Source organism: Thermobia domestica, chromosome 17 (assembly GCF_964235325.1).
Source record: "Thermobia domestica chromosome 17, izTheDome1.hap1.1, whole genome shotgun sequence".
NCBI lineage: Eukaryota > Metazoa > Arthropoda > Insecta > Zygentoma > Lepismatidae > Thermobia > Thermobia domestica.
In genome coordinates this window covers 151896572-151903909 of record NC_137470.1, presented here as the reverse complement: position 1 = coordinate 151903909, position 7338 = coordinate 151896572, and the positions used below count along the sequence as shown (strand labels likewise).

General features: G+C 36.1%; 1 long non-coding RNA gene across 1 annotated transcript; it reads right to left on the bottom strand.

Annotated features, from left to right (window-relative positions):
• Positions 1–707: 707 nt before the first annotated feature.
• On the bottom strand, positions 708–6490 carry LOC145673770 (uncharacterized). The gene is made up of 3 exons (XR_014128800.1): positions 5024–6490; positions 2951–3110; positions 708–898 (listed from the first exon to the last, which is right to left on the bottom strand). It is a non-coding gene; the product is annotated as an uncharacterized LOC145673770 (long non-coding RNA).
• Positions 6491–7338: the final 848 nt, after the last annotated feature.

Genomic DNA, 7338 nt, shown 5'->3' with positions numbered 1-7338 from the left:
ATAAACAAAAGATCCTCCCGAACATGATTTGATTTCGATTGTTCTTGGTGTTTGAAGAAGTGTCCTTGAATCTAGAGGCAGTCCGGGTATGTGAGTTCTCAAAATATGGAGAAGATCTGTTGCAGCATTATTGGGAACGTTATGCTTTTATGCCCATGATACTAAACTATTTGTTATAGAATGAGAGACTTCGTCTTCTGCACTGCTATTACTACTACTATTAATAATGGAATAATTACTACAACTGGATGAACTGCTATCACTCTGCAAGAAAATTTGATCACGAGTTTGGGAAACGGAACCTGATCTAATATTAACATTTTCACTTTCCCTTACGGCATTACACACATTTGTACACAAAAGAGTTTGTCCTTTCCTAAATTCGCTAATATCATTAGCGGTTGTCGCAATAATACGACGTTCATGGCGCACCGACAGATCATCACTTCGTATTCTTTTATGGGCTTGCTTGTTTATCTCTATTTGCATATCCTCTCTTTCTGCGTGCAATTCTGCCATATTCCTGTGATCCTATTTATCTGTATATATATATATATATATATATATATATATATATATATATATCTTCTAACAGATTTCGTAGAACGAAATTGAATGTTGTAACTTGTATATTGACTTACAATTGTAACAACACATTGAAACGAGTTCTTAACACACTGAAAAATTTGGTTACTTTTGGCACCATGTTATTTTTCTTACACAATAACAACGCGTTCCGTTTCAGGGGGTTGTGGCTCATCTCGACCACGACCAGTTTTCTGTCTACGCGCTACACGTCCACCATCCCTGTCTTTAACGTGGCGAAACCAGTTCTGTATTACGGAATGCACTTCACATTCAGAAGCATTCAATGCGTATGGGCTTCTCCGAACTGCACCTGAAAACAATTACAAAGAAATTAGTGTTGCGATTTTGTTAACATATCCTATAATATATTATATGTAAAATACAATGTGAAGAAATTGATACACTCTTCAGAAAATCTGTGGAGCACTGACTTTTAAATTTCATCGGCATACTACAATCAGGAATTAAGTTCTATGCTGATGGATTTTTTTTTTCTAGCTCCTATCTACTACCTCATATACTTTTCGGGAGACTGGGACAAATGCATCTGATTCACTGGACTAACCTCGTTGTAACGTTTACGCCGTCTAGTCTGGGAGGGTTATTTATATAACTATAGTTGTCCATTCACGGGTGTGCTTTCGTCTAGTTATTCTTAAATAACATTACCTTATTATAGGAAATTTTTGACTAATATAAAGCAACGTGTTCTTACGTGACGTTATCAATCACCGGTAGTTATTTTTGTTTTGACTCAAGATTAATTTCACAGGATTAAATTAATTTTTAATTATCGAGATCTGGATTGGCCGGGTTAGTAAGAAGGTGACAAGAACGCCCTATTAATACGGTAAGATTGGGACATATGCTTGGTGCTGCTGAGGAAAACCCTGAAAAATCTCCGCGAAGATAACCTTATCCTCTTGATGCTTATTTCTGTCTTGCAGGTATGTCGAATTTATGTAAAATGATGTTCCGAAAGACGTCAGTTGCATTAATAGCAGTAATAGGTATATTGAATTTTTAATTTTTAAAAGGCTTTAAGTAGCTTTGACTCACACCGATGAAACCCACGCACACGGTGGTTCTTCAACACAAAACCTACATGGCACGGGCCGGGATCACACCAAGGACTCTATGCACCAGAGGCGAGCGCTCTACAAATGAGCCAAAGCGGCTCCAGTAAATGTACTAGTAAGAATGCTAACATAAAAACAACTACAGCCTCTAGAGTACAGACGGTAAAGGTAACACATTTGTCATAAACATATTTAGGAACAAGCACAAGGAATAAAAGATGAATACATAATATTCATCCTGATAAGTAACATTCCAACATGAAGTAAAACGTATAGAGAAAAAACTTTTAAAATGCAGTACATGACATTAATTTACCCTAAAATAGTCGTTAATGTTGTACGAAAATTACTTTATTATCCTATTCCACTTAAACAACAATAAAACAAAAAAATGTATGTTCAGCAATTTACAGTTCCAGTAAAATCATAAAAATTTGATGACGCTAATTAAACGCAACCAGTCAATCAAACCACCTAAATTATGCAAACTAATTCAATTGGATCCAGTCATAACATATAATCAACTGGATCCAGTCATAACAGTAACTACTCGCATGCATAGATTACTGACAGAAATCGTAGCATCTACACCCGCGACAGATGCTTTTGTTGCATGCGGAGTTCACTAGTAGAATTTGGAGAGCGGTCGCTCCTCAACGGTTGGAGGGCGGGACTATCTTGGGACCTGACAGTCAAAATATTCTTTTCTTTTCTTTCGTTACAGAATGCAGAAAACACATTATTGCTATTATTAATGAAACCTATTAATTTACAGTCCAAACATTAAAACTGAATGGATTTCCTTCTACCTAGCCACGGGGGATATACGGAACCTAAAATGCATTTAAACCGCACGAGAAAAATGCACCTTGACAGGAATGGAACAGGGACTGTCCAAAGAATATGAAACAACAGCGAGATTTAACAGTCGAGAGTTTGAATATATTTTAAGGACCTTCTGCAATTTTGGTTCAGACCAAATGGATGGATGGTGATTGATGGAATGGAAGATGAAGGGAAGGAAACGGGAGAACTCCTAGAAACCCCACGCACATAGTGTTGTCCACAAACCCAAATGGCATGTACTGGGACTAATCCGGGGTCTCCACGCACCAGAGGTAAGCCATTTGAAGTATGTATCCTACAGCTTTAAAAATGTTAAAATTTCATGATCCTTATAGTGGAGAACTCATTTGAAACTCGCTACACACAGACAAGCCACTGGTGAGGCCTCCGTTACAGAGTATTAGAAGCATACAATTGAAAGCAACCTGAATACTCACCTAGTAGAATATCCATCAATTTCAGGTGCCTGAGAGGTTTCTACTTGTGCTTGCCTGTCCAGTTAAATTGAAGTGCCAAATTATTGCAGAATAGTTTTTCCAATATTCATCGTACGATGTGTTGTACCTTTCTTCCTCCTACAAGGCTCAGTTGTAGCTCCTGCAACAAAAACACGTAGACATTTAGAGCGAAATTTGATGTAGATCACATGCTGAAGCATATCATTTGAAATATATACATGAAAAACCCAAGTAAAATTGCGTTATATTCGCTGCCAGGAACAATTCAAATCGTACATATTAATTGTCTATGTACAAGGACACAATCAAGAGATGAAGGCACACCCAATTTCGAACAAAAATGCCCTCGAATGACATGAAGATAAATATGTTCGTTCTCTTGACCTTCATCAGGTAATGCAGGTAAAAGATGCTTAAATTCTGTTTAATGCTTTGCAAAATGCAACTTCATAACTACTTTCACACACTTAACTGACTGCATAACCTACTTACGCATTTAATGCATGCACTTAATGTGTGTTCCACTGCGCTGCTCGAAAGTTTCCTCAAGGACATACCTACTTTTCCGAAGAACCAACTACCACTTACATGTCACATACAAAAACTTCTCAACGGTAAAACATCATCAGTGAATTTCAGAGAAAAATTTACATGAAATTGGTATGTATCCAGGACATATTGCATTTTGGAGAAATAAAGTGGAATCCAATATGAAAGACGTTATGCCTAATATGCTTTACAGATACTACTTGAGCTCATGCAGGGTGTCTACTAAATTCCCAAAATGAAGTATCGTGACTCTTCGTGACCTTTTCTTTACCAAACCATAACATTTCGTAACATTCTCAAGAGCGTATTTGGGTGCAAATTAGGCCGAAGTTTCATGCATGCGATAGAAGCGCGTTTTTCTTGAGATTTGATAGTGTCTTACGCCGATACATTTTTTGTGGTGAATTTGGACATTTCATAGAACAAAACTTTTAAGTCTGTACTTATATTTGTACAAATAAAAAAATCGTGACCCAAAAGCTAACTTTCGCGACTGTCGTAACCGTTTTGGGATTTCGTGACCGATAGACACCCTGTCATGTATATAGTTTGGTCGCATTCATGGCCTCGCTTGTTTCAAAGAAATTAAATGGGTGGGTCCGAGCTTTCCAGTAATTGTGTAGATGAAAAAGCTGTAGACCATAGCTATACATAGTATTGTAGCGCCATTTTGAACTTTTCAATATACTTTAGTATGTACTATTTCGAACTTAATTTATTTAAGGTCTCTCAGCAACTTTGGTTTAAACCGATGAATGTTGATGGGATGATTGGTGAAATGAAACGAGAGAACCCTAGAAAACCCACGCGCACGGTGTCTGTCCATCAAAGTCGACATGACACGAGCTAGAATTGAGCCGGGGCTTGACGCGCAGAAGTAAGTGGCCATACATTAATTAGTACCACAGATATTTTCTTCCCAATTATTAGAGACATGTTTCGAGGTATTCAAGGTGTAAATGACAACTTTTCCTCCAATATGAGCGTCTTCCATATCTTCGAAAGCTCGCAAGATTTCATGTACAATAAACTTAATTTCAGCTTAATATAGACCAACAAAGAGCACTGTTAACCCCTTAACTGTTAATGGCATGTATATACTCCATAACGGATGCTACTTTAAACTGTGTAGTTTTCTTGCGAAAGTCGCTTCCACACTGCGTAGTTTTTTGCAGTCGCTTAGTTCACAAAGAAATGGCTCTGGTGTTTATCCTGAGATGTACCGTTCTTCTTCTTCTTGCTATACTACTACTACTGCTGCTGCTATTACTACTAATAATAATGATGGTAGTATTATTAGTAATACTATTAGTAGTTGTTATAATAGTAAAGTGGAGTAAATTTTACGACTGTGCTTGCTGCGGTCGTTATGTAATGTTGTTACTAGTACTACTACTAATAGCTCAACTGAGAAGTTTACAAAGAAAGAATAAGGATTACGTAAAACTAATTGTATTTACAATTATGCGATGTTTTCTGTATGAAAAAAAATTGCAAACTTACCAGAATGTGCTCATTGTCCGGTGAAGATAGTAACCACTCTTCCACTCTATTAATGTCCTCCACAGTTTTACAAGGTAGTTTTATGTATTCAGGGAAAGATCTAGTAGCCTCTGGTTTGGGAGCAAAATTTTCTATAATAGTTTTCTGCTGCTCGCTCACTTCTTCCAGCTTTCTTTCAATTTTTGCAAGGTGGCGGGAAATCCCTGCCAAATAGTTTTCGTCCAATTCGAAATGCCTTTCATTTGAGCTATGATCAACAGCTAATGAACTTCCTTCACATAAAATCAAAATGGGATAAAAATAATGGTCGGAATGCAATTGGAAAATACAGACTAACTTATAAGATGAGAGCACAGTTGGGAATATTGTTGTCGAATCAGTCTTCCAGTAGTTGTAGTGTTCAGTATTAGTGTTTTATTAAAGCCCTGGCGCGCACTTCCAAGACAAAATAGCGAAAATCTTCCTAAACTTAGCCACACATATTACCACTTTTTACCCGAGATATTCTCTCGACCACTGTTCGAAGTGGAAAAAGCAGAGGCGGTACGTTCTATTTCGATTTTGACTCGACATACCGGCTATCTAAATGTTGAAATACAGTGAGGGTACGTTGCCTAAAAGATTGATACCCGGTTTCGCCAACCGAGGATTAATCCGTGGATAGGGATCAAACTAAAGTTAATCATCGAAGTGAGGATAATTTACTGCACCAACACTGATCTGAAGATTATATCGCCAAATCGTCGAATTAAGATTAGCCATCGAAAACGGGAGTTTAATCCTTGATAACGTCGTGATCAGCTGTGAGTAGAGTGAATATGCTTGCAAAAGATTTGGATATTTTAGATGAATCTGAAGTGCTCGAACAGATAGAATATGCTATCCGACCTAGAAGAATAATGAGACAGGGAAAATCCTTTCGAGTACTTCAACGATCATGCATTTTGTAATCGTTTTCTCCTGTCGAAGTACTCTGTTTTGTTGCAGGATTGCTTGCAGAAGATTATATCAATAATTTGGCTGTTTATGTGGTTATGTGGATATAAATGGTGGTACTGTGCTTATTTCAATCGTTCCTAAAGCAAGAAAGTGATATTTGTATCAATAATATCTGTCATTACTACAATGGACCGATTAAAGTAGCATACTTGCACTAATTCATTATATTCATTTACTTATTTAGTATAGTTTGTGAATTGAAGAAGTGTAGTTTTTAGTGGCTACCTAGTAGAGTTGGACATAGTAGGTTAAATTTACCTCACATTTAAGGTAATTATATTTATAAGATTCGACCTTGCTGTAAGACACTCTCTTGGAGTCAATTATATTTTATGGTATACACTGCAACATTCGTTCATTTAACAGGTCTATTGGCATTTTAAATCTTTACAATTTTGGTTCATTTTGGGTTGAATATGCCCTTGTATATTAAATACTGCAGAAATAAGTGTGAAAAGAAAAGTAATAAACCGAAGCAGAAAATTGGAACATTAACTTTGTATGTCATAAACTAGAATTGCTCCCATCCTTACATTAAATCTGCTAGCATGTTCTGCAAATTTTACAATAAAAACTATTGATTGCTGGCATCGTGCTTCTACCAATAATCGTGCTCCTATACTTAATGTGTATATATTTTTAAAAAATCTAAGCAAATTTTCATTAGAATATCCGGTGCACATTTACTGCACGGATCCATATATTTGTAAAATTTACAGAAAAAAATTGTAATAATATTCTAACAGACTAATGTGTTACTAATCGAAATATGTTTTCTTCTCACCTGAGGACATCCCAAATACATAGCTACGTACAAAATATATTAACGAAAGTCGAACTTGTTATTCGCGGACTTGGCAAGGCTCTAGATTACTGGCTATTAATCATAGTATATGAAGACAATGTGCTAATTCATGCTGCGCAACGACAAATCTCTGAGCTTAAGAGGTTCACATAATTGTGAAATTTACGTTAGTAATGTGTTATATTAATTTAAGCATTTGTGCTGTATCGCCGGACTACACGAAAATCGAAACAAAAAAATACATTTCGTTAGATTATATTAGATAACATTATAGAATAGAATATTTTGTCATTGAGCTTTACAAGCAATAGACAACGTCCGAATGAAATATACATATAGATACAGATATATATAAAATAATCATTACATACAGACAATCAGTTATTGATTAATATTATTATGAACAACCTAATAATATTTGAAATAAAGTGATACTGCAAACTAGGACACAATGTCTTGACATTCACTAAACTCTTGAATATTAGGTTAGTGTTAAGTTTAGAGTTACCCC